Source organism: Hyperolius riggenbachi, chromosome 5, assembly GCF_040937935.1.
Source record: "Hyperolius riggenbachi isolate aHypRig1 chromosome 5, aHypRig1.pri, whole genome shotgun sequence".
NCBI lineage: Eukaryota > Metazoa > Chordata > Amphibia > Anura > Hyperoliidae > Hyperolius > Hyperolius riggenbachi.
The window spans coordinates 116,225,667-116,253,603 of record NC_090650.1 but is presented as its reverse complement, the minus strand read 5'-3'; the positions used below and the strand labels follow the sequence as shown (position 1 = coordinate 116,253,603).

General features: G+C 41.5%; 1 protein-coding gene across 11 annotated transcripts in view; it reads right to left on the bottom strand.

Moving 5' to 3' along the window:
- Window positions 1-27,937, bottom strand: part of RARB (retinoic acid receptor beta) — a 932,180-nt gene that overhangs the window by 68,128 nt on the left and 836,115 nt on the right. The window lies entirely within an intron of this gene.

Below are 27,937 nucleotides of genomic sequence, written 5' to 3'. Positions count from 1 at the left end.
TAAACCTACCTATGTGTTGCGCCAAAAAAATGGGCTGCGTCGATTTCCCGCTGATATATGGCAGAATCTGCTGTGAAATCGTTAATGCAAATGTTGACCAATCGACCGTTTTTCATCTGAAAACTATCGATTCAGTCGATCTGTCCAGGCGGAGTGCCATCTACTTTTTGAACTTCCGCTCAGGACAGGAAGTGAAGAGAAAATGGAGAAGTCCAGCCGGAGAAAGGAACAGCACGGACCTGTGCACTCGCGCCGGCAGACAGGTAATATCATTGCTGCTGGCCGGGGGAGACCAAATGGGGGAGGTGAGGCAGGGAGAGGCAGCGGCAGCTCCACAGGTTGTGAACCGATGTCATGTTGAAATCGATTCAAAATCTGTGTGCAGTGTATGGGCAGCCAATAGATTCCTCTCTGATCAGATTCGATCAGAGAGGGATCTATCTGTTGGTCGATCTGGTAACAATCGACCAGTGTATGGCAGCCTTTACAGTGCTTGGGTCTCGAGTTTAAATTATCACCAAAACACTAACTACATGGAGTTTTGTGTGGGATTTTCTCACACATTTCAAAGAACATACTGGCAAATTGGCTCTGCCCAAAATTAGGAGGAAGGTACCCATACACTTACAGATTTGCAGCAGATTTGACCATCAGATAGATTTCTGTCAGATATTTGTCAGATCGAATCTGACATGAATCTATCTGATGTGTGCTACACACTAGAAACAGATTTCCAATAGATTTTAGTATGAAATCTATTGAAAATCCATTGAAATGCATTGCTGCACTATTATTAGACGCAATGCTATAGGCCATCGATCTGCCACCAGCAGCCAATCGACCTAGATTTTCTGTCCATACTGTTCAACTAAATCGAATAAAATTGATCTATCATGCTGCCTGCTACATCGATACCTAGCCAATTCAATCAGATCAGTTGAATCGGCCGTATATCGATGGCAGAAATAGACCAGTGCATGGGTACCTTTAGATTATTTCCGTTATAAAGATTTTTATTGGGTTTTTAGTAAGCATAGATATACATATACATATCCATAAGAGCAGTAACTGTTTTTTAACATGGAAATAATCATAATAATAAAGGTACATATGTATTGCTTAATCATCATATCAACATGTAGTGCATTTCTCATCAATATTTTAACATTAATACTCAACCTTAAATGTCTGCTTGCCGAGTGGGCTAGAAGGTTGGGATACACTCAAACCAGGCATTCACAGTACCTAATAGGTAGCCAGGAGGAGGGTATCTGCTATAATGGGAGAAATGCTAATATTCCAGTGTAACAGTGGACCAGAACGGGTCCTCACTAGAATACACGTGTTATTTTAATAAACGTCTAATATTATTTTCCAATATGCTCGAATTAGAATACTAACTATATATATTCAGTTACTCAATTATAATGTTACTACTCAATTTTTAAAGATATTTAATTATAAAGGTAACTAATTCTGATCATTTTAGAACCATATTAGAACAAAAAGAGTAACTAGCTTAACAATGAGGACAACGTTTCTCTCTCTCTAAGTGTTGTCTTTATTCGTAAACTACTCGATCATATTATGCTATACCATATTATGATATTATGCTATATTATATGCCTGAATGTAACTATAGAGCTTGTATAAGGTAGTGTATTATATTATGTGGAAAATGTATTAGATGGATGGCTTCAGGTATGGGAGTTAGATATCTATCTCTCTGGATTTAATGCCAGTTATTTGGGAATTTGAAATTTATTATATTAAGACCCAACCTGCTTCTTAGTTTTTGTTCTATTATGATATTGTTCTTGGTGTATAGAAGGAGTTGGTGAGAAGGGATTTCCTCCTGGGATTTCCAGTTTGAGGTGATTAAGTATAAAGCAGTGAGTATGAGATGGTAAATGGGAGGGCGTATGTTGGGGGGGATATACTCATCACTAATTAGCAGTAGGGCAAATTTCGGATGTAGTTTGAAGTTAGGTTTATATATTCTTCGGATAAGTTTTTCCACTTGGGACCATAAGTTGATTATCAGTGGGCAGTACCAGAACATGTGCATGTAAGTACCTATGTCGGAATTACATTTCCAACACATTGGAGAGGTCGTTGTGGCGAAAGCTGCTATTTGTCTAGGGGTTCTGTACCATCTGAAAGATATTTTTTTAATGGTTTCCCAGTGGGAATTGCAGCGAGATATTTTAGTCACTAGTTTTGATGCTGAAATTAGGTTTTCAGCTGAGATATCGGTTTTTAGGTCTATTGTCCACACCATTGCATATTTATTTAGGGGGGAAGATTCTTCCACTCTTAGTTGTTTATACCAGATGGAGATCCCACCTCTAAAGTGGCCTGGGAAATTTAGCATATTGACGATAGTTGGGTGTAGGGCTGGGATGTCAATTTTCACATTCTTAAATAAGTGGAATATTCTGTGATAGGTGAAAAGTTGGGATTGTGGTAGATTGAATTGTTTTTGTAGGTCAGTAAACAGTTTTAATTGATTCCCTGAGAATAGGTCTTGGAGGTGGAGTATACCTGAGTTCATCCAAGATCTAAGATTCATATCTTTCGCGTAGAGTTCTAAGGTCGATATTGGAATCGGAAAGTGGATCCTACTATTGGTAGGTGGGGGGTGTTTGAGGAAATATTCCCATGATTTCAGAGATGCTTGTATAGCGCTGTAAGATGTTTGCGGGGGATTGGTTCCCATTAATGTGCTAATTAGTATGTCTCTTAAGCAGGGGCCTAATGTAGCTCTTTCGAGTTGGACCCATGGTTTTTGAAGTGAGGGGTTCCACCAGTGATTTATCATGTTTAAGTTAACTGCATGGTAGTATCTTTCTATATCTGGTAGGCCCATTCCTCCCTGTTGTTTGGAGAGGGACATTATTTGATAGGAAGTTCTAGTCTTTTTCCCCTGCCAAATAAAGTTGTTTATACATTTTTTCATTTCTGTAAACCAGGCTTTTGGTATTATAATTTGTATTGTCCTAAGCAAGTATAGGATCTTTGGCAAGGTGAACAGTTTAAAGGCTGCTATCCTTCCTGACCATGATAGCCAAAATTTGGACATGTTAGTGCATTCCTTTTTGGTCTCTGACAATAGGGGTATATGATTGCGTCTAATTGCACTCCTAAGTAGGTTACTGCATCCTCTGCCCAGGCGAACGAGAAAGACCCCTTCAGATGAAGCTTTAAGTCTAAAGGTATATTCAACGGTAACACAAAGGATTTCGAATGGTTTAGCTTGTATAGGGATACTTCTGAAAAATTATTCAGATCCTTTAGGAGTTGGGGAAGTGAGACTAAAGGGTTGGATAATGTCAGTGCCACGTCGTCGGCAAACATGCTGATTACGTGGTTGGTGTTTTTAATGGTGATGCCAGTTATGAGAGGGTTTGATCTTATTTTTTGAGCTATGGTTTCCATAATTAATATGAAAATAACTGGTGAGAGGGGGCACCCTTGACGGGTGCCATTTGTGATGGAGAAGGGGTTAGAGATGAAGCCTGCTGCGTTCACTCGGGCAGAGGGTGCACAATATAGAGCCATGATGGCCGACAGAATTGGACCAACAAATCCGAACTTCCTCAGGGTGGCCCTAAGATAATCCCAATGAACTCTGTCGAATGCCTTCTCCGCGTCCAGAGTTAGGAGCAGAGAAGGCATCCGACAGAGTTGAACATGATTCAAGACATTGAGCATTCTTCTTGTAGCATCCGCCGCTTGTCGGCCCGTAGTGAATCCCACCTGATCTTGTGCTAAGAGAGAAGGTGTGTGTTTCATCAGTCTATTTGCTATTAGTTTAGCATATAGTTTTACGTCTGAATTTAACAGAGAAATTGGTCTGTAGTTAGAAGTTAAGGAGTGATCTTTCCCTGGCTTGGGAATGACCGTGATCGTAGCTTGTAGTTGTTCCTGTGGGATTATACCTGAGGATACATAGTTATTAAACATGTCTGTCAGTAGAGGGGCTATTGTAGAATTAAAGGTCATCATAAATTCATTCCCAAAGCCATCAGGGCCAGGTGCTTTGTTGCGTTTGAGGTTCTTGATTGTGGTGGAGATTTCTTCTAATTTGAAGGGAGAATTGAGGTGTTCTAATTGTGGTGAAGTGAGAGAAGGAAGATTTATGGAGTTCAGAAATTTAGTTATAGCTTCTTCCGTTGGTTGTGTTAGTAGGTTGTCGTCTTTCAGATTATATAGGGAGGAATAGTATATGCAAAATGCGTCTGCAATCTCTTTAGGATTAGAAAGTAGTGTTTTTGTTGTGGGATGTCTAATCGTGTGTATCTTTGTTTTAGCTTGTTTTAGCTTTATAAGTCTGGCTAAATAGGCACCTGCTTTGTTGCTTTGGGAGTACTTGTCTATGCCTAGTTTTTGTCTCCAAAAGTCATATTTAGTTTGTAGCATACTATTTAGTTCTTGCCTTAAATAAAACAGTTCTTTTTCTAGTGTTGGAGAGGGATTTTGTTTGTGTTGCTTTTCTTTATTTTGGATCTCTTTCAAAAGTATATTTAGTTTCTCTGAGTGTCTTTTTTTTAAAAGGGAGCCTTGTTGTATGAAAATGCCTCTTGTGTATGCTTTTAGAGCGGCCCAAACTATGCTTATATCCATATCAGGGGTGCGGTTAATTTGAATAAAGTTGTGAATATCATCCTTCAGTTTACCTATAAAGGCCGTGTCTGTGAGGAGTGTAGTATTTAATCTCCACATAAAGGGTCTGATGTCCTTAGTATCACCATCTATTGTAATATGGATTGAGGCATGGTCAGACCAAGACTTTATATCTATTTGAGCCTCGGAGATTCTTTGCAAAAGTATCTTATCTGTTAAAAAGAAATCAATTCTTGAGTGGGTCTTGTGAACAGGAGAAAAATAGGTAAAATCTTTGGATGATGGGTTGAGAATTCGCCAGGGATCATATAGATTATACTCTCGCATTGGTTTGTCTAAAGTGAATGTATGGCGTGTTTTAGAAGATGAGTCTAGAGTTGATGGACATACATTGAAGTCTCCTCCAATTAGTAATTGACCCTTCTGACATGCATTAATTTTTGCAAAGAGTCTCCGGTAAAAAGAACGGTGTGCATTATTAGGGCCATAGACTGATACCAGAGTATATAAATGGTCGTCAATCTGTCCAATGAATATTATATATCTGCCATTAGGATCAACAATCGACTCCAACATATTAATTTTGAGATCCCCATGGAATGCGAGCAGAACCCCTCGTTTTTTCTTAGAAAAAGTACTGTGAATTATCGTTGGGAAATTTTTATGGGCGCATAGGTGTGTGTCTTTCGCCACTAGGTGGGTCTCTTGCGCCATTAGAATTTGAGTCTTGTGGGTTCTGGTCTCATTCCACAGGAGGTATCGTTTATATGGGGTATTTAGACCCCGAACATTTATGGACGTAATGTTTAAAGACATATTGGGAGATCATAAGTAATAGCTGTGGGTACAGGCCTTATCATAATATAGCATCTAGAATCCAGCAGTGATATATTCAAATATAACCAGTTATATGAGTATAGGTACATCAGCATATTGAAGAATAGGTTTTGCGTAAGTCTTATAGATAGATGAATATAACAGTATAGAGAGAGAGAGAGACTCATAGTATAGAACATGAACCGTTTTAACCAAACAAAACATAAGTATTTATGCATACAATTGTCATGTTTACCAGGAAAATACCATGTAGACTTCTTCCATAAAGTATGCATCTCTAGGTAGCATATTAATAACTGAAGATTTATATTGGTAGGGCAAAATGTTCCTTGCACTACAGTTTGGGGGTAAGCAGGTAAAATCCTGCATAGGTGCCATATCAAAAGCAGAGCACCCAACATAAGCGTAACTCTTTAGCCAGGTGGAAATAACAGCTCCGGCTTATCCAGGTGCTTGGCGCCACTCCTGGCTTATCTTTGCAGATGAGGTATTTTTTAATGGAACAGTTAGTTCTTCTTGTAGTTGTATTTTCAGATTTTTCAGTATGTTACGACCTGCATTGACCGAAGGGATAACATGTTGGTGGCCATGTATAGAAAATATAATTTTCGTGGGGAATCCCCATTTGTATGGCACGTTTGCTGCCCTTAGTGCAGAAGTGATCGGCTGTAGTGCTTTCCTTAGTTGTAAAGTACGTTGAGAGAGATCTGCAAATACTTTGATCTTTTCGAATGGGTCTGGAAGGGATCCGTTTTTCCGTATTGCAAACATTAGGTTATCTTTCACATGATAGCACAGAAAGCGCACGATTACATCGCGTGGGATGTGGTCGGGTAGATGCGAAGGTTTAGGTAGGCGATGCGCCCTGTCGATTATCAGTTCGGTTTCGCTTGAGTTAGGTAAAGCTTTTTTAATTATTTGCTGGATATGAGGCTTTAACTCATTTGTGGATATATTCTCCGGGATCCCTCTAAATTTTAGGTTGTTTCTCCTTGATCTATCCTCAAGGTCTGCTGACTTCGTCTTAAGCCATTGGATGTCATTGGATTAAGTGTCGGAAACGTCTACCATAATGTTGTGTTCTGCTACTATTTCCGTAATCTTGTGTTCTATTCCGTCCACTCTCTCCCCTAAGTCCTCTAGGTCATTGCGGAGATTTGAGGTCATATTAGAAATGTCAGCTATTAGGGAGGCTCTAAATGAGAATAAAATATCTTTTATAAAAGCCTGTGAAGCCGTTTGTTCGGAAGCGGGAAAGTCTGCAAAGATGGGCGCGGTGTGCTCAATGTTCGGTAGATTCTGCGCTCTTACCGGGGCTTTGCTGCTGTTGTCTTCCACCCGAGGTCTGGCTCTCGCAGGGCTGTTTGTTGGAGAGAGCGCCGGTGAAGTCAGCGGGTGGATGCCTTCTATTTCGGGAAGGAGCGGCGCTGAGCTGGGCTGGTCTATGCTCGTGTTGGTGGAGCTGCCGGCGCCATCTTGGGTCTTCCGTACGGGCCCTTGTCCCTTCCGCCCAAAGTAATCCGTAAGTTTATGTGGCTTGAGAGATCCGAATTTCCTTTTCTTGCTGTTATCTGCTTCGGTCTCCATCTCTTCCTGCGTGCTGTGGATGTTTTGTGAGGAGTTTGCCATGGTTTGAGCCGGATTGTGTAAGCCGGAGCAGGAGCTGGTCTAACACGCGTCCGTCCTGCTTGCCGTCGCGGCTACGCCCCCACAATAAATGGGTACCTTTAGATTATGACTATTGTAGGGATTAGATTACGAGCTACGCTAAGAGACAGTTATCGACTTGACTATAGACCAATGTTACAAACTCATCCCTTTAAGGGACACCTGAAGTGAGATGGATATGGAGATGGGATATATAGTACAACACATGGCAGCCTCCATATTCCTCTCACTTCAGGTGTCCTTTAAATATAGACACATAAATTAAAGTGAACCTCCGGATTAAAAATCTACTCAGCACAACTGAAAGGGCTTGGTGTTTCTTTAACAGTTTCACAGCGTCAGAACTTTGTTTTTCCTTTTAAAGCATCATTTTTAGCTGCATTTTTAGCTAAGCTCCACCCATCAAAGAAAACTGCTCTGGCTTTTTTCCCCGATGCTGTGCAAAGCATGATGGAATTTCCAATGTTGTTATTCACATTGCCTAGCAACTGGGAGGGGTGATCAGCACACAGGACAGTTGGAAATGTGTCTCATGCTCCCTGTCACCTCCTTTCAACCAAAAAGATGGCTGCCCTCATGAAATCAAACATTTGCCTGTTCTTTTAAAACAGAGTGGGTAAGAGATTATATTACCTATCTATTTTAATTAACAAAACTAATGTAACTTAATGACAGTATGTTTGTTTAGGATGAAGTTCCTCTTTAAACAGGCCTTGGGGCCAGTAAGAGTGCAGATTAGGCACTAATTATGTGCAAGTAGCCCAAGAACCTGCATAACTATTGACTCTGTATAGTGCTACAGAAGATGTCAGTGATACATAAATACATATAATAATGTTAGTTTTATTACATACAGGTAAACTAAACCCTAGAGATATGCTAACCCTATGTGAAGGGACTGTCCAGACCACAACATGGCTGAAGTACATCATTCAGCACAGACTGGACAGTGCACAAGAGCAGCCTGGCGCAGGGGAAAAAAAAACATCCATCTATGTGAGTAAGTGCCCCAGATATTGGGCCAATTATGATTATGATGGCACTAGGTATAAACTTGCCTACGTGTAGTTGTTAAAGGTCTTGCCGTGTCAAGTTCAGTGCAAGACAGATGTATTGAAACAGCTTCACTAACAATTACTTTCCCCTCCTTGCTGAGTATAAAGCTGTCATTTCCATCATATAAAACCCCGGCCATGGCAGCTGATAAAAATCAAAGCTTTGTGATGAGAGTGTGCAGGTTAAGGACTATTCTGTCACAAGATTTATCAATGCAAAGTGTTGGCTTCTGAAATACACTTTTTCTCTGGTCTGGGGTAGCAGGTTAACAGCCGCCTGTGCACCCGCTAAGACATTCCTCCCAGTAAGCCAGCCTGTACATTCTGCAGATTTATTTTATTTAATCCTGAAAGACCTGGGCAAAATGCAGCCCATCAAGAGGAAATGAGATCAGGGAAGGGAAAGAAAAATCAAGATGTGCAGTCATTCGGGCTGTAATTAAATTTAATAGCCAGTTTATCCAGTCCATAGAAATAGTGCATGGTAAAGAGATACACAATGCAGAGCCTACAGCAGGAAATCATTTGGCAATAGTTTATCCATCTGGAAAAAAGACATTGCATGAAACCAGCAAGTGTGAACAAAATATTCATCAGTATTATATGAGATTACTTTATCATGCCATTGAGTTTGACACATATTCTATTACACATAATGCACAGTGTCCCACACAAAATGCAAATGTAATAACTGCTGCACCTAGAAGAGAGATGGAGAGGGGAGAACGTCTATATTCTCCATAATCTGTTGTTGTAATGCAATGTCTAATTCCAGGACAATGAGAAATGGGGCAGGGATGCTTCTGCTTACTGTAGGGAAGACCAGCACTGCTTGTGACACTTTAGTAGTCTCTGTTGTTATTGACAAGTTTGTTGCCTTAATGGAAAGTCTTTTTGCATATATTATTGAAGTATGATCTAGGCAGGGACATTCAGCTTGTAGAAAGGTTATTATTTTCCACGGTATTACTAGACAGAGAGTGTAAATACACCTCATTTACTGTATATTGGGTGGTTATTGCATTTTCTCTTCCTAACACAAATGCTTCTGCTTCCAGTGTAGTCCTAGTCACTTTTCAGCGCTTCCATTATTTTTTTTACCAGTCTCCTCTCAGTACTAACACTGGTGAGGTATCCTTGATGGTCTATAACTAGTAATAGTTGTGTAAATGAGAAGTGTAACATCTTACCTTCTCAGAAGAGCAAACCATTAGTAATGGAAAATATATATTTATTCATCGCAACAAGAGTGAACAGAGGCACCAACAGGATAAAATACACTAAAATTTAAAAATTTAAAGGGAGGCAGTGGTGGACTTACCTCCCTGAAGCAGACAGGAAACTGTCGATTTTCAAACAAAATAAAAATGAATTCACATATTCCAGACATACAAAGCAATGCGTTTCACAGGTATATTCCTGCTTCCTCAGGCAATAACAGGGAAGAGTATACAACAGTATAGTCGCATGGCAACACTAGGCGCCTCTGTTATTTTGTTTGAAAATCCACAGTTTCATGTCTGCTTCAGGGAGGTAATTCCACCACTGCCTCCCTTGAAATTTTAAAATTTTAGTATATTTTATCCTAATGGCGCTTCTGTTCACTCTTCTTGCGATACCAGTGTCCACCTCTGGTGTAGGAGTGATATACCCTATATCTTCCTATCTACAGAGAGCGACATCTTAATCCTGAGTGGGGACAGGTCTAATTTCCCCACCTGCATTTACAGTGGTTGCCTATACGGTGACCCTGGCTTGTGAGTATAATTGTTTACTTGCTTTCATTTACCCTTTGTTACACATACTACACTATATTGGGCTCTCAGTGTCCTTTTTCTCTATATATTTATTCATGCACAGTAATAGACATTGCATTTAACAGGTCCTGTCCCGCTTCCTTAGGTCAACGCAAGGGCCTACAATCATTTTGTAACATTTTGTAATAGTATATTCTCAAGGGTGCCTCCACCAGTGTTTCTAGTATAGCTCATACTGCAAGGGGTTTTTAGTTACAAGGGTCTTGGTATCCTCAGAAGTTGTCCAGTAGGGCAACCAACCAGCATCTGCACCAACAGACCAGGGAAACAGAGAGGTATGCTTATATTCCCGCAGGCTCAGATGGTGGTTGCAAGTTTTTGCAACTCATCCTTGTGAGTATATTACCTACTCACATTTTCCTACACACAGTTTCCTACATTTATCTCCTTGTCCAACGATACTGCACAATTGGGGGGTTCCTGGGTCTCTCTCATTCCACAGATACTTGGAGGTTACGGGTAACCATCAAGGATCGACACTCTTTTCTCTCAGTACTGCTACTGTAGTCTCAGATTCACCTGCTGTCTGTCCTAGTTTTATCTGTCAGCTGTCTTGATTTGGTCCAACCTGTCAGAAGTTCCACTCTGATTCTAGACACCTGTCAGCTGACCTGGTGTGATCTCCAGTTTTACCTGCTGTCAGTTCCAGTGTCACTTGTTGGTAGAACCAGTGTGGTCCCAATCACCTGTCATCAGTCAAAATGCAACCCCAGTAAACACCTGATCACCAGTCAGAAGTTCCACAGTGACCCTAGTCACCCTTCAGCAGGTGGGACACTGTACTTCAATAATGGTCTCTCAAATAATTCCCTAATCCCAGCACAAATAATGTTTACGATCAGTGCACTCCTCTTCATACAGTGGTGCCTCTCCCACCTAGAGGTTTACCAGCTGAGAAGACCCCAATGTCGCTTTGGCCAGGCCACAAAAACCCACCATGCCAAGGCTTTTATGATTTTATCTCTGACAGAATATAAGCCACTTAGCAACCAGATTCCCTAACTATAGACTTTGTACCGAATCATTTTTATCCACTTCTATTCAGATAGAATACACCACCACCAATGATCCACCGCCTGGCCATTCAAAGAAAAAGATAACCTCAATATACAAAAAAATCAAAGGGTGCTGCTTTTTTCTACTCCAGACTGGTCTTGCTTTGTCAGGTGCTTCAATCTGGTCACCTGTCAGCAATGCCAGTATGGTCTCAGTATTGTCTATCAGTTGTCCCAGTATGGGCCTCAATTCACTAAGCTTTATCAAACACTTTATCAAACGGTTGATAATTTACCTCATGGGTAAAATCTAATTTTAAATTCACTAAGGTGTTATAAATTTATTGAATGTTTTATCAATAAAACATTCACTAAATCTATAACACCTTAGTGAATTGAAAATTAGATTTTACCCATGAGGTAAATTATCAAACGTTTGATAAAGTGTTTGATAAAGCTTAGTGAATTGAGGCCATGGTCTCACTCACATAACAGTTTAAGTCACTTGTCAGTTGTCCCAATGTGGCCCCTTCTCACATATTAGCAGTTCCTATGTAGCCCCAGTCACCTATCAGTAGCCCCAGTGGGGTTTGAGTCACCTGTCAGAAGTCCCAGTGGGATCTGAGTCACCTGTCAGTAGTCCCAGTGTGGTCCATTTTGAGTGGTGCTGCTGTTTTCTGATTGCTGCAGCTTGATATGTTACAGCACTTTACAGTTTGGCGCAATCAAGGACTGCATATCTGCTTTTGATTAGCCTTGTGGGGTATGTTGATGTTACAGCAAGTAGAGATGGCTCTTTTGGATGTGACCATGTAACCTCCTCTATGGTCTATCTCAGCGCAGTGTATGTTTGGCTCCATGTTGTCAGCCTCTGGCACATGTTCATCACCCCAAGTTGCTACTGGTCCTAAAACTTGGCCACATGACTACTCAGTAGCAGGATAAGGTAATAGAAAATTATACCCAATTACTGTTTAAAGAATATGGTACAGTGGATGGAGGGGAGATTAAACTGAATCTCATTTAAAAACATTGTCTGGCAGGCAGAATATACCACATATTCTCTATTTCATCTGGTTCTTTTCATTGTGTGGTGTATGTAGTGCTTTTGATCTGAGTGCTTTATATGAGTGAAGCAAGGGAGGTGTGGAGTGGATTTAGCACTGTATTTCTAGTTCTCTAATTGATCTGCATTTAATGTGCTTGTTCATATAAATGGGTGACAAACTCCCTCTGATAAGCCTGCTGTTGACATCATCCTAGTGTTCTGCTGAAAGTATATTAAATTAATTTGACATTAAATTTCAATAAATAAACTTTGGTAAATAAAGGTACTGGCTTATGTCCACAAAGCACAGCGCTGAGATTCACATAACGCATGCCTTGATTTTACAATAATATGCTTTGGGGAACAGTAATAGAACAGTCATATTTTATGACTGCTCTCGTATAATGGTTCCCAACTTTTCTCAAGCTATGGCACACTACAATGAAGTCTTATTACTTTGGTACATGACACGAGGATGCATATATGCATGTTTTGAATAAAAAACACATTGCCACAATATTAACCCTTTTTGTAACAGACACATCTGGTCTCTTAAGGACCAGAACCTACCTTTCCATGTTTTGCAGTGTGATTACTGTGATTGGCTCACAGTAATCACGGGGTGAGGAGGAGGGGCCGCACGGTCTCGTTGCTCTCGCTGTTCACGCCACTATGCAGCGACAGAACAGTGGCGTGAACAGCGAGAGCAATGAGACCGTGCGGCAAGTCTAATTGAAATCCTCACCCTGGCAGGCATAACAACCCCCAAACAGATCCGGAAACGGTTAAGCAGTAAATGTGGTTGCCTTCTCAAGGTGCCCATACACTTATCCATTTGACCCTGTGATATAATGTGCTAAAGATTGATGCCCCAATATAGCACCCAATTGAAATGACTCCCCCAGGTCTCCCTCCAACTCATAAAATAGTGATCCCCAAGGGTCACTGCAGTGTGTTGGCATCGAAGCGCACTACCTGTCTGATGTCACGCTCCCTCCTGTGTCCTGTTTCCATCCCCACTGGGGTGCCTATTCCCCATGTGGCATGTGCGTTATATGATTACATAGAAGACTTCCTGGAAAGATCGGCACCACACAAAAAGTTGTATTTATAAGCTCTTCAGATCTTTATTGCATTAAAAAATCGACAAGGCAGCGACAGCCCGCTGTTTCGCCTAGAGTGGCCTTTCTCAAGTTGCCAAATTAGTCAAATGCATGCAAACACACCTAGAAACACTGCTTATATAGCTCTATCCACACCCCCTTAGGGCGGTTACCATCTAAGTGTGCAGATGTGTGCCATTTGTGTCAACCTACAGTGTCTGTAGTGACATTGTGGGTCGTAGTGTGCGTCGACACTGGCACATTCTGCGGGATGGTTTCCCGAGGGTACCACATACCTGGAGTCACATGTATAGCGACTCCGGATCTCAAAAACCTTACCCGTGGTGGGATGACAAAACTGCTGACCTCGGATCACACTATTACACATGTGGCATGAAATACAAGGGTACATGCCTCTATTGTTATTAAGTGTTGCTGACACACCACTCTTTTTAGTTCGCAACTTGTCACGCAATGTGGGAGCCCGACGAAAGGACATGAGGGGAGGATATCTGAACTCTGGTACCCTCGGGAAACCATCCCGCAGAATGTGCCAGTGTCGACGCACACTACGACCCACAATGTCACTACAGACACTGTAGGTTGACACAAATGGCACACACCTGCACACTTAGATGGTAACCGCCCTAAGGAGGTGTGGATAGAGCTATATAAGCAGTGTTTCTACGTGTGTTTGCATGCATTTGACTATTTTGGCAACTTGAGAAAGGCCACTCTAGGCCGAAACAGCGGGCTGTCGCTGCCTTGTCGATTTTTTAATGCAATAAAGATCCGAAGAGCTTATAAATACAACTTTTTGTGTGGTGCCGATCCTTCCAGGAAGTCTTGTAATTTTTGCCCCTTGTGGTATAGGGGCTAGGATCTTGGCACACACTTTATACCGAGAGCTTGAAGGGTGCTCCCAAGTGTTTGTTTACATATGATTACATACATGCTGCTGGGTCACTGAGAATAGGAGAACAGGTTGCCTCTGGGGATGGAAACAGGACACAGGAGAGAGCATGTTGGCAGACAGGTGAGTTTGTGCTGTTGCCAACACTCTGCAGCGGTTCCATAGATTTTTAATTGACTTTAAGCAGTTGCTTTGCAGTGTGTGGCAGTAAAAGTTCCCTCTCTGATTAGATTTTAAGAGAGAGAGGGACCTAACTATATCTATATGGACAACTGCCAGTGGAAGGTAACAGACTCTCAGGTGGCAGGTGACAGTCTTCCACTGACAGACTCTCAGTGACAGACCTCCACATACATCTGCTATGGTCTGCCATCTACATGGAAGGGTCAGACGCCGCCCATACAAACACAAGTATACAGCGCAGACAGGTGCCCTCCAATTCCTCCTTTAATTTACTGCTAACACACATGCACATTTAAAGGGGAACTGAAGAGAGAGGTATATGGAGGCTGTCATGTTTATTTCCTTTTAAGCAATGCCAGTTGCCTGGCAGCCCTGCTGGTCTATTTCTCTGCAGTAGTATCTGAATAAAACCAGAAACAAGCATGCAGCTAGTCTTGTCTGATCTGACTTTAAAGTCTGAGCCACTGAAACACCTGATCTGCTGAATGCTTGTTCAGGGGCTATGGCTAATAGTATTAGAGGCAGAGGATCAGCAGGGCTGACAGGCAACTGGTATTACTTAAAAGGAAATAAACATGACAGCCTCCATATCCCTCTCTCTTCAGTTCCCCTTTAAAGATTGAGTGCTTAATAAAAAGGTGTGGTGAGATGGATTCAGCCTGCACAACTTGAGTTTCATACCTGCGCACTAATGGATCATGACGCATTGTGTGGGAACCGCTGCCCTAATCAAAAAAGTATTCAGTATCCAGCAATATTTGTTGCTTTTCACTATTTATATCACTATACTTATTTGTTTACTACCTTATAAAAGCACACTATTTCACTAATTCCATGTTCTTTCCTGTTTCCTTTCATTTTCCTCGCTTTAAGCACTGTAAAGTACAGTGCGCACCAGTGTGAGTTATACCATCACACCAATACTCCTCTTTTCTCATTTATTTGGTGCCGCTTATGATAATAGTTTGTTGCACAGAATCTCTTTCTGTATATGCTGTTGGTGATACTGACAGCAAAAACCTCAGGCTGAGGAGCTCTGCTGACATATTTGTGAATCCCCCTTTTGGGTATCTTCAGGCTGTTTATGGTTTAGTTATCCATTTTGACTTTCTGCACCTAGGACGTTTCAATGAGCCTGTGGAAACTGGTGTTACCCCATTGTTTTCCTGTTGGGAGGCATAAATATCACACCAGTGATGTTCATATCCATCCTCAAGAGGCATCTGATGGATGGAACTACTGTATGTGCACCTTTACAGAGAACATTGCACGAAGTACATCATTCACTGTTCCTCAAAGGAGCTCACAATTACCCGTCATTTTGTGATGATGCAATAAAATATGGCATGATAAATGTGGTGGAACAATTTAATCTTGTTCTTTCTAACTTCTAACCAATCTTATAGTAGGATTGTTTGAGCAGCTCGACTCTAGTATAATTGACTCATCACCTATGAAGGATAAGCAAAGTTTAGAGGGTAATGGAAAGCTGAACCAACAAAAATCAGTTCTGACATGAAACGCATATCAGCCCATATGAACAAACTCTTCTAAACTCTGTGCAGAAGGCACCGTATGTTCACTAATGGGCATCCATGGGAACTGAGCGATTGAGTAAATACAGTGTCATATTTAACCTGTACAGGATTCAGCTGCATCCTGCATAAACAAGCACCATGGCAAGCATCCTTGGTTGCCTAGCATTTACAGCAATCAAAGCAGACCTGAAGTAAACTTTCTTATATTCATCTTATGCCATGTGGTCTGTGTCATAACAGCTGCCATCTTGATTTCTGCTAATTTTGAAAATTGCATTACATTCATCTGATAAACTCTCTAAAGGAGAACTGTAGTGAAAATAGCGTAATAAATATAATTGTTTATTTTTTACAATATTCATTTATAAATTATTTAGTTAGTATTTGGCCATTGTAAAACCTTTCCTCTCCCTGATTTACATCCTGAAGTTCATCACAGTTGGTGGCATCTTTAGCCCTGCTAAATGTTCTCTATAGAAAGTTTGTTTGCTAACCAGTACAAAATATACCTGCTCTCCCAGAATGCTCTGGGGTAAAATTCCACTTAGCTAATCAGCCTAAGCTAATCATCACTGGGGAGGGCAGGGCTACCTACTTTCAATATACAGCAATATATATTATTTTTGATGCTGAAACCAGTAAAATGACTGCATTATACTATCTACTACATTATACTATATGTCACTACAGTGCCTCTTTATTAAATAAATCAAAACAGTTGATTTCTGTCTCTAAAGGTGCAAACACATGCACAGTAGTTGTTGCCCAAAGGGCCTGGGAGTCAATCCATTGGGGCTCCACTGAAAACACTGGCTAGTGTGGCTGAATTGGACTTTGCAATTGCACCAAAAATCACAGCAAACACAAGGGAACTATGGCTGCATTTTTCCTCTGTGTTTGGCAATTTACAATGGAAGACGGGTCTAAATAAATCAGAGCAGCGGTCTAGGCTAGCCTGCAGTTCATCAGGTGAGCGATGTGGCATCGTCAATGGCCCAAACTGAGTGAGTGAATTCCCAGGCACCATCACAGGCCAAACACTGCGCATGCATGCAGCAGCTTTTGCTTTGAAAATGTGCAAACGTCTGGTTTTGGTGATGGTATGTTTACAACAGTATAATAAATCAACCACCCTGTGTTTGCAGTAATATTGAAACTGTCTACAGAATAAATATATACAGTACCTCCCCTGCATAACTACAGGGGAGAAGCCCCTGTGACTGCAGCAGGGCCCCAACTACTACTTCATTTCCTCCAATAAGGGGTTCCATCCTGCAGAACAGGGATTTTTTGTGGCTATGAATGTGAAGATTACAATGTCCACACTTGTTTTATAACCCTTGCAAGACGGCCCCTAGGCTGTGAGGGTCACCAGGGGTAGGTGAGGGAAAGGGTTTGAATATGGGGGGGGGCATTCAAAGTTTAGCTGATTTGTAGCTATGCCCCTGTTCCCCCATTGCTCTTTGCAATGGAGCCAAAGCTGTGGCCTTATTTTACAAACGTAAAACATTCCTGTTCTCATCTCTAACATTTTTGACCGTGGTTTATAATTTATTTTTTTTTACAATTGGTTACTAGTAATTTAGAAATGAACTGCAAGCTATTACTCTTTTGTAAAGTCCTACCTTCACTCCAATACACATCTACTATTTTTAGAGAAAGAGGAATAATCTAGCTGTCAAAGCCATAACCTCTGGGTGCAGGAATGAGATTGCCAGACCTGCTGTGAAATGTATACACAGTGTTCCTGTGCATTTTTGTAACCTCATAAAAAGTAAAAGAATAAACAGTTGCAGGTCCTTTGTCTTCATGAATGTAGAAGTAAATATTTGTCATACTCTGTCATACTAGGAGTTAAACCCAGGAATGCCCTTGATAGTGACTTCAGACTTTGGTTTATCAGACCATCAATATTGAATAGGGAAAGGATTCCCAGGAGGAAAGCGTTTGCTTGACCCCAACATTATTTCATTTTATTTAACAGCACATCTACATTGATTGACTAAAAGCAAGGACAAGCACCAGCGTTTGGGAAGAGACATAGTGCAAGCTTGCCTGTGCTCAGCAATTTCTTCTTATTGTCACATCACCACAGGAATTTGCATGGCTTCCTCTGCATTAACAATCACGGGAATATGTCCTTTCCTTGAAAATATGATAATCTCACTTACCAATGATAAATGAAAGTCTAGAACATCGGTCATTGTCTACATTACACAGGCTCAGATGTGTCTTCATTTAAAATCTGTAGACTGTCTGCATGTCTTCAAAGGACACTTTTTTTTCCAATTTAAATAAATTATTACCCCTTGCAAAATAATGTTCTGCATTGCTGGAAGTGGAACTCAAGCACGGTGCTGGCATTTCACTAGCATTTTACCTGAATAATTTAAGCTTTTAAATTCTTGATTACACCTCATGCTTACGTATCACAGCACAATCCAGAGAGTATTATAGCTTGCAAAATGAGAACGGCAAACTCTATCTTTGACATCTATTGCTCAGTGCTTGAGCTGGTAGGGTGTAGTGTTTCCTGTTGGAGGTCATTCTATGGACGTGTGTGTGACAGCTCCAAAACTACAATCACAGCTAGGACATAGACACATACAAACCAATGTTCAAAAGCATAGGACCACGTCATATCAAAAACATCGGACTTGTGCAGGGCAGATTATTAAGCCCATGGACAGATTCACAGAAAATCTTATCCGCTCCCTGTGAACGCATAAAGTGGTGTTTTGGACCCTTTATTAGCTTACTAAGTTTTCTGCCCACTTTGCGCATCTTATGGTGCCCATACATGTTGCAATTTTTTCATTTTTTTTCGATTAGATAATTTTGTTTGTTTTTTATTGAAGAAATGGGATAATCATTCATTTTCTTTGATCGAAAAAAAGGATTCTTTTAAACTTTCATTCAATTCGATCGTTTTAGTAAAAAAAAGGGGGGAAATTGAATATTTTTATTGTACCGTGTATGAGCACCATAACTATCAACATATTTTAATAAGACAAATAACATGACAGGACATGTCTTAAACCCCGGTACATGACTAAAGTGGGATGAAACTCTATATCAATTGAAAAAAAAGGCATCCAATAAGAAATGACTTGTTTAGCTTACCTAATCTGTTGTTTTTAGTGTTCACTGTCAGATTTAGGAGCAATGTGATATGAAAAAAAAAATATTGATGCTGGTTTCCATTTCTAAGGTTTCTCTGTGATACCAAAAGTGACCTAATGCCACATCTTACTGTCCCTCCCAGAGCACACATCACCTAGACAACAGCTTACATCACTATGCAAACTCTTCAAAGGAAGAGGGGGATTCAATTACCTTCTGGCCATGGTAATAGCAGTAGAATATTGTACTGTGTTAGCCATCAGTAGAAGCCAGAGGTTTTGAATCAGGATGATACCTTTATTGGCTAACTTAAAAAAATAACAGTAAGCTTTTAGCTATTTTGCCTTCACCAGACTAAAATCCTGTATGCTGAAAAGTTGTCGAAGCACACTGCTATATGCATGCAACATCAAAAGGGGATACATATGAACGGACACAGGCTAGTCTTAAAATACCAGACATCTCACTTGTTTTACCAAATGCTCTAATCTTGGTGAATTTACATTTTTTGAGGTTTTTTTTTACTGCACACATTGGTAATTTTACTTTTGAATGCGTTAACAGCCTTAGTGAATTGGCATTTTACAGAATAGCTCTTAGTGAATTTTAGTGAATTGGCATTTTACCGAATAGCTCTTAGTGAATTGAAGCCAACGTTGGTGCTGTGTTTTGTAACTATCTCTACAAATCTAACAAGCCTGTCAAGTGAGGACAATGAGCGACAAGCATTTTAAATGCTTTATTTCTTTTCAAATCTATGAATGCATAAGATTATTACAATTGAATTCTCTAAAAACCGTGAACCCAAAAACATGAGTAAAGCAACAGCACCACAAGCTCTTGTGTGGAGGTGTGGAGCTCCCCCTCCCATTCTTAGTAACTGATCTCATTAATTATAATATACTATTATAGCAGAGTAGTGAGAAATGTTGGCATAAGATGCATAAATATACCACAGGAAGACTAGCTGTTCTGCTGTGCTGGGAATGTAGCAGTCAAGAGCAGACATAAGACAGTCCCGGCTCTGGCCTCTGCTCCCTTGGGTCTGATCACAGTGTTGACAGCTGGAATCCCTGTTTCGACATCACTGGATGGAACAGTTATTAATGATGTGCCTCATTTGCTGGAGACACAAGAGAACTCCATGTGTTAAGGCAGGTTACCGACAGTGTTCTTCAGAATCCATATGTATATCTAGTACAATCTTGCATGATCTAATAAGCCAGAGGGTTTTAATTACTTACATCAAAAGTTACCATAAAGGGGAAAAATAATTTTCTTTCCCTGGTGCCTCCATGTCGGCATACTACTGGGTTAGCTCCGCCCCTCTAACCCCTATAGGACCAATTAAAATTGATATATATATGGTCCCTGCCCCTGCCACCGTATTCTTTTTTCCGTCCTCAGACACTATAGGACCTGTGTCTGTTAGAATTATTTATTTAGCTTATATCTTAATTTAAAATATATTTTCTTTCAGCTCGAATATCCCCTTACCCACGGCACAGGTTAAGCTTCCTGTGCTTGGGCTGCTAAATGCGCCCATTGGTTCCCAGTACCTGCTTAGCCAGGAAACGCCGACCCAGTTCCAGCTAAATGCTGGGGGAATTGTTGGGACGTGGAGTTCTCATTAGCCGCAGCGCTGCGAGGCGAAGAAGGCAGGAAAATGGTGAGTTGTCTTCTCCCCTCGGTTCAGTGGGAGCCGGCAGGTGAGTGGTAATGGCGGCGGAGGTCTCTGCCTCGTGACTCCCCGGCGGGCGGAAGTAGCGTCTGCGCATGCGCGACCTCCGCATTCAGTGCACTGCTGAGGTCGGGCATTGCGGCGGCCATGTTTGTTGAGGGCAGAATGCCCTAGCTAGAGCGTGGAGGCGTACAGACGTCGGGGGCAGGCTATTTAAAGCAGGATGGAATGCCTCAGTGTAAGGCTGACCTGCTCTAGTGCGGCTGCACCCGAGAATCGGCTGCCAGACTACTCAGCAAGGCTCTTGATCCGGCATGGAGGAAGGAGAAGCCTCTGATGCTTCTGGAGGTAGGTTTGAATGACTAAACCTCTTTTTTCTTGTCAAAGATCTTTAAGGTGTTATTAGGGAAGTATTTTAAGAATTTCTTTCTCTGTTATGTTTCTTTATAGCGGACATTCCCTCTGAGGCTGGCGATCAATATGGACCCTCTGGGTAAGGGGAAAAAGGAAAAAAAAAAAAAAAAAAAAAAAAAAAAAGCTTTCCTGTCACTGAGCTAATAAATATATAAATTATGTTTTACAGCTCGTATGTGATACCGCCTGGACAAGGAGGTGCTAAAGGCCCTCGTTCCCCTTCAAGGCGCAGAAGTGAAACGTACCAGGAACATCGCTCAAGTTCACGATATGGATCCTCTTCTTACCGCAACAGGCAATACTATGGATCTTCAAGGCGCTCAAGGTCTAGATCTAGGTCTCCACGTAGACGTTCAGTTCCTAATAAAGGACAATGCTGGGCATGTCCTAATACTGCGATGCAAGGGAAGACTTTGTGTGCCTCATGCCTGGGGCAATTAGCAAAGGAAAATGAGTCAAAAACTGAGGATCTGGTTGATGTCATAAGAAGAGTAGTAAGAGAGGAAGTGGCTACACTCTCATCAGCAAGCACCTCGCAAGCCGAGGCAACTGTGGCTGATAAGCAACCAGATCCAGAGGCTTCCGATGAGGAGACATCTCCAGGCCTCTTTAGTTTTTCCCTGACAGCTCCTTTCATTTCCGCAGTTAAGGAAGCACTAGATTGGAAGGATCCTCCGGAAGAACAACCGCATAACAAAGAATATTATACACATCTATCTAAGAAACACTGTTCCTTTCCACTGATGAGAGAAATCAAGAATATAGTATTAGAAGAATGGGAGAAAGTGGAGAACAAACCTTCTCTACATAATAGATTCTCAAAGCTCTACCCGATAAAGGATGATGAGGCTCCTTTCCTATCTGCTCCTCCAACAGTTGATGCATCCCTTTCTAGGTTAATGAAGCACGTGACTTTGCCAATGGAAAATACGGTCACATTCCAAGATGTTCTAGACAGAAGAATCGATAGCGATCTGAAAAAGATATATCTTACAACAGGACAAATATGTAAGCCTGCCATAGCCTTAACTTCAGTGGGAAGAGCATTGAATGTATGGATTACCAACATAGAGGAAGCTATTGAGAAAGGAGTAAATGGAGCAGAAATTATTTCAGCCCTAGACGACTTTAAGCTTTCAGCTGATTTTATCAGTGAAGCTGCAATGGACACATTAAGGGCAGCCGCAAGAGTGATGCTAAGCTCGGTGACGGCCAAGAGAGCTTTATGGCTGAAGCATTGGAATGCGGATATCAGCTCAAAGCAGAGTTGGGTGAAGATTCCCTTTGATGGTGCTTCCTTGTTTGGTAAAGAGATGGATAAGGCCATTTCGAGAGTAACAGGCGGTAAATCAGGGCTTCTACCGCAAGACAGACCAGCAAGAAAAAACTATCCAGACAAAAGGAGACAGGCAACAAGCAAGTTCTCAGAAGCCAAAAGTTATAGACCTGGAAGAGCGTTCAGGAAAAATTGGAAGAGTACCCAGGCAAATTTGGCAAGATCCCTAAAGACAGCAACCAAACCTGGGGGACAGCAGAAGCAGCCTTTTTGAAGGTGCGCCCGCCCAGACAGTGACGGAGGGATCAAGGTTAAGAACTTTCGTCAAGGTCTGGGTGGAAAAGATCCAGGATCCATGGGTATATGCAGTGATAAAGAATGGACACAAATGGACATTTCGAAGTATTCCACAAGACAGATGGATGCCGACAAGAATCCCCACAGATCAACAGAAGAGACAAGTATTGACACAATATGTGCAATCCCTTATTTCTCAGAAGGTGGTACTACCAGTCCCAGTTTCAGAAAGATTCAAGGGTGTCTACTCTCCTCTGTTCATGGTAAAGAAAAAATCAGGAGGTTTCAGACCAGTGATAGATCTAAAGTATCTGAACAAATCAATACATCTACCCAGGTTCAAGATGGAGTCCTTACAATCAGTGATTCTAGCAGTATCCCCGGGAGACTGGCTAATGTCCATAGACCTCCAGGATGCATATTACCATGTACCCATTCATCACCAATATCAAAAATTCCTAAGATTTTCTCTAGGAAAAATCCATCTACAGTTCTGTTCGCTGCCATTCGGACTTTCAACATCACCACGAACATTCACAAAGATCCTACTATCTGCAATAGCCAACTTGAGAACACAGGGAATAAAAATCCATCACTATTTAGACGACATCTTGGTAGTGGCAAGATCCAGACAAGATTTAATAGAAGACTCAAGAAAAGTAGCGACCTTTCTTTGCAGTTTGGGCTGGGTAATCAACATCAAAAAAAGTCAGTTCCAGCCAAGCAGAATACTGACCTACTTGGGAGCAGTCTTCAACACAGTGGAAGACTCTGTGTCTCTACCAGAAGCAAAAGTTCGCGACCTGATTTACAAAGTAACATGGTTGTTTCACCAGCACTCAGTAACAGCAAGGACATGTCTGCATGTACTAGGTCTAATGTCTTCAGCCATAGTGATGGTAAAGTGGAGCAGATGGCACATGAGACCTCTACAAGAACTGTTCTTGAGTCAATGGAACCATCACTCGATGACTCAATCAATCAAAATATCACATCAGGTCAGAATGTCTCTCCTATGGTGGATGCAGAGTCAGAATCTGTCCAATGCCAATCAATTATCTCCATATCACTGGATCACTGTTACATCGGACGCCAGCAGGATGGGCTGGGGAGCACATTGTATGGACAGTTGGGCTCAAGGCCAATGGAATTCTCTACAGACAAATGTAGTGTCCAACATTTTGGAATTAAGAGCAGCATACAGAGCAACGCAAGCCTTTGCCCATCTATTGAAAGGACAAGCAGTGTGCATTCAAATGGACAACAAGGCAGCAGTGGCTTATGTACAGAAGCAAGGGGGAACCAGGAGCAGATCCCTGATGAAGGAATTGGAACCACTCATGAAGTGGGCAGAGATGAATCTGCTATCATTGAGAGCAGTTTATATACCAGGAACCCTGAATGCCCGAGCAGACTTTCTATCCAGGAACATGGTCAAGAGCAACGAATGGATGTTGAACAAAAAGATCTTCCAGATGTTGGTACAGAGATGGGGGCTGCCGCAACTGGACCTATTCGCCTCAGATATGAATTTCCAGTTACCCAGGTTCTTCTCCAGATTCCCGTCCAAGAAGGCGGAGGGAGTGGATGCGATGACCCAGACATGGAAAGCGAATATGATCTATGCCTTTCCTCCAACACCTCTTATCTTACGGTTTCTGAACAGATTACAGGGAGAGAGAGTAGAAGCGATAGTAATCACTCCGTTTTGGCCGAAAAGACCATGGTTTCCACTACTACTCAAGATGTCGGTGGCACCACATTGGAAACTTCCTCTGCTACCAGACCTATTATCACAAGGCGACCTGAAACATCAACACCTTCAGAGAATGTCCTTAACTGCGTGGAGATTGAGAGGGAGAATCTACTGAAAGCTGGATTCTCAAGTACTGTAACAGAAACATTACTGAAGGCAAGAAGATCTTCCACAAATAAGACCTATTATAGGGTGTGGAGAAGATTCATTGACTTCTCGTTGCAGAAGAAGGTGGACTATCTTGTTCCCTCAGTTCCGCACGTTCTGGAATTCCTGCAAACAGGTTTTGACATAGGATTAAAGGTCAGAACGCTTAGAGTACAAGTATCGGCAATATCAGCCTTGATAGGATCCCAACTGGCATCACACAGGCTGGTACAGCAGTTCTTTCAGGCCATCATGAGGTTGAGACCTCCACTACAGAAGATATGTCCAGGCTGGGACCTTCCCATGGTGCTCGAGTACTTATCGTCAGAAACATTTGAGCCCCCAGAGAGCTGCTCAATATGGAATACGACACTAAAAATGGCTTTCCTGATTGCAATATCATCAGGGAGAAGAGTGTCAGAAATAAGGGCCTTGGGGTGTAAAGAACCCTTCCTAGACTTCTTTCAGGACAGAGTGGTTCTAAGACCAATGCCTGGGTTTCTCCCCAAAGTTGTGTCAGTACAGCACCTGAATCAGGAGTGGACACTGCCAACTTTTCCGACAGAGGAAAAATTTCCTAATGGTCATCCATTAGATGTAGCTAGATGGCTACAATGGTATCTGCAAATAACCAGTTCATTTCGGAACTCAGACCATCTACTGGTGAATCCAGCAGGTCCAAGGAAAGGCAAGGAGGTCGCCATTAGAACCATAGCAGCATGGCTGGTACGTTTGATCAAGGAAGCCTATAGAGCCAGAGGGTCAGAAGCACCTTCATCTACCTCAGCCCATTCAACAAGGAGTATTTCATCTTCCTGGGCAGCGATATCGGGAGTCTCGCTACTAGAGATTTGTAAAGCAGCAAATTGGTCATCGCCTAACACTTTTATAAACCATTACAGAGTGAATCCAGCTCTGTTAACATCAGTAAAATTCGGAAAGAGTGTTTTATCTGCAGCACATAAATAATTGGTAATAGCACCCACCCGTTTGGTCTCTTTTTTTCTACTATGAAAATCCCAGTAGTATGCCGACATGGAGGCACCAGGGAAACAGGAAAATTGATACTTACCTTGTAATTTTCCTTTCCTGGTGCATCTCCATGTCGGCATACGGCCCACCCTGGTCCATCGTGTCTGAGATCTAAATTATTAGAATACGGTGGCAGGGGCAGGGACCATATATATATCAATTTTAATTGGTCCTATAGGGGTTAGAGGGGCGGAGCTAACCCAGTAGTATGCCGACATGGAGATGCACCAGGAAAGGAAAATTACAAGGTAAGTATCAATTTTCCTGTATTTGATCTGCAGACAGAAATTTGTTAGCTATTAAAACCTAATTTTATATGACCTTCATTCAAGATTACTTGTTTTGTTTCAAATCTCCTTCCCAACTCTCCCTGATGAATAAATATGAACATGTCGATTTCCACTGTCAATCATTGAAAATCATCAAACCATCACATATTACATTTGCATGATGGTAGAGGAAGTAGTACGGGAATGACTAGGTATAGTGCAATCATTTTAGGCATTCATATGATTTTGGTGCTTTTGTCACTTTGTCTGAGCACAGGTGAGCACAGGACATCAGTGAGAAATTAATAATAGAAGTCCAGAATTTTGTTGCCTTCACCTGATCTCTTCTGGTCCCTGAGCTAAATAGCCTAACTCTTAACTCCCTTCCTGGCCTATTTCTAACTCTAAACTCCATACTCCCCTATATCTAACTGTAAACTCTTCCTTTCATACTACCAGGGGCGTAGCAATAGGGGGTGCAGAGGTAGCGACCGCATCGGGGCCCTTGGGCCAGAGGGGCCCTGAAGGGCCCTTTCTCAACTACAGTATTAGCTGTCTGTTGATCCTGTGCTCATAAAAATCACTTCTAAAGATACTTTGAATAGTGGTAATCATTAACAAACTGCTCCCCATCCCCTTCTTGAACCTCTGACACTGTAGTTGCCATTGGCAGGTTTTGGTGCGCCGTATTTATTGTTATGTATAGAGTGCTTGGGTGGGCCCCATTGTAAAACTTGCATCGGGGCCCAAAGCTCCTTAGCTACGCCACTGCATACTACTAACCTTCCCTCCAATACACACAATCTTAACTTTGTACCTAACCTTGAGCCTTTCCATCTAAAAAGGTCTAACCATACATACGTACATATCTACTGACCTATCATTACCTCTAACCCAACCCAGTATTCTCTCCAACTGTTAAATACAAACCCTATTATGTCCATAACACCGGCATAGGGCTCAACACTGATCACCCCCAAACAGTTCAGACATTCTCAGCTCCAGATGCTAGTCATAAACAAGCAGAAGAAGGCTTAGTTGGTTGCTTCTGGACCTCTCTGTATCTGACAAATAGCACTCCAATCCAAACACCCCATCGCGAAGGGTGCGGGTGAAGCAACTGTCCTATTAGTCGTCAATCACCTTGCACCAGAATGACACCTTAAAACAAGGTGACGGATTTATCCACATCCTATATTCCACGTGTTGGTTTGAGCACAAGTGCATGGGGTGCACTTTTTCTATACACCTGCACTATGATATGCTTCTCTGCTCTCTATGTGTTTTAAGGTGTCATTATAGTGCAAGGTGATTGTCAACTAATATGACATTTGTTTCACCAGAACCCTGAGTGATGGGGTGTTTGGAGTTGATAGATATAAGACTTCTGGTAGTCATTCTACAGCGTCCCACCATACAAGTAGTACTTTTTTCTGTGTGCAACCTGTAGCGCAGCTACAATATGTGTTATATAGTGTTTATAACAAATAGCATTGCCAATAACTTTTACGTTATTTTAAGGTAAGAGGATTCAAACATTAGGATTTGTTATCAAAGTCTGGTATTTTAGGATTTAACCAGAAACACATGTAGTCATATGGAGGGGGAGTAACACAGGCCCATTTTAAGTTAACTGCAAAGGACACCTGTACTGTAAAAAAAATTCTAAACTTAAACTGCTAACTCTTCAAATTAGGCTAACAGCCTTGCTGTTATGCTGATTTTCTAACTTCAGTACTATTTAAATCACTGACTAGAGATCAACATGCATATTCTCTTTGAGTCGGCAATTGCCTGTGGTATTTAGATGGTTAAGGTCTTGAAAATACCATATATAAAGAAATAGAGAATTGGATTATAGACTGTGTTCAGAAAGTTGTGATCAATTATTCATACTCAGAATGATCTAAAGTCATGGGCAGTGTACTACAAGGTCCAATTTTGTAGCCACTGCTCCTAAACTTGTTCATACATTATGCAGAGTTTAGGAGCACTAGTTCTACCTTTCAGATGGTTCTAAAATTGAAAAAGTAATAGAGTCCATATGAGACTTCTGATCAAACCTGAGACACAGATTAATAATATATCACTATCAAAACCTTACAATCGTCTGAGTACCACTGAGGTTGTTAGAAATTATTTTTGCCTACTAGCTACAC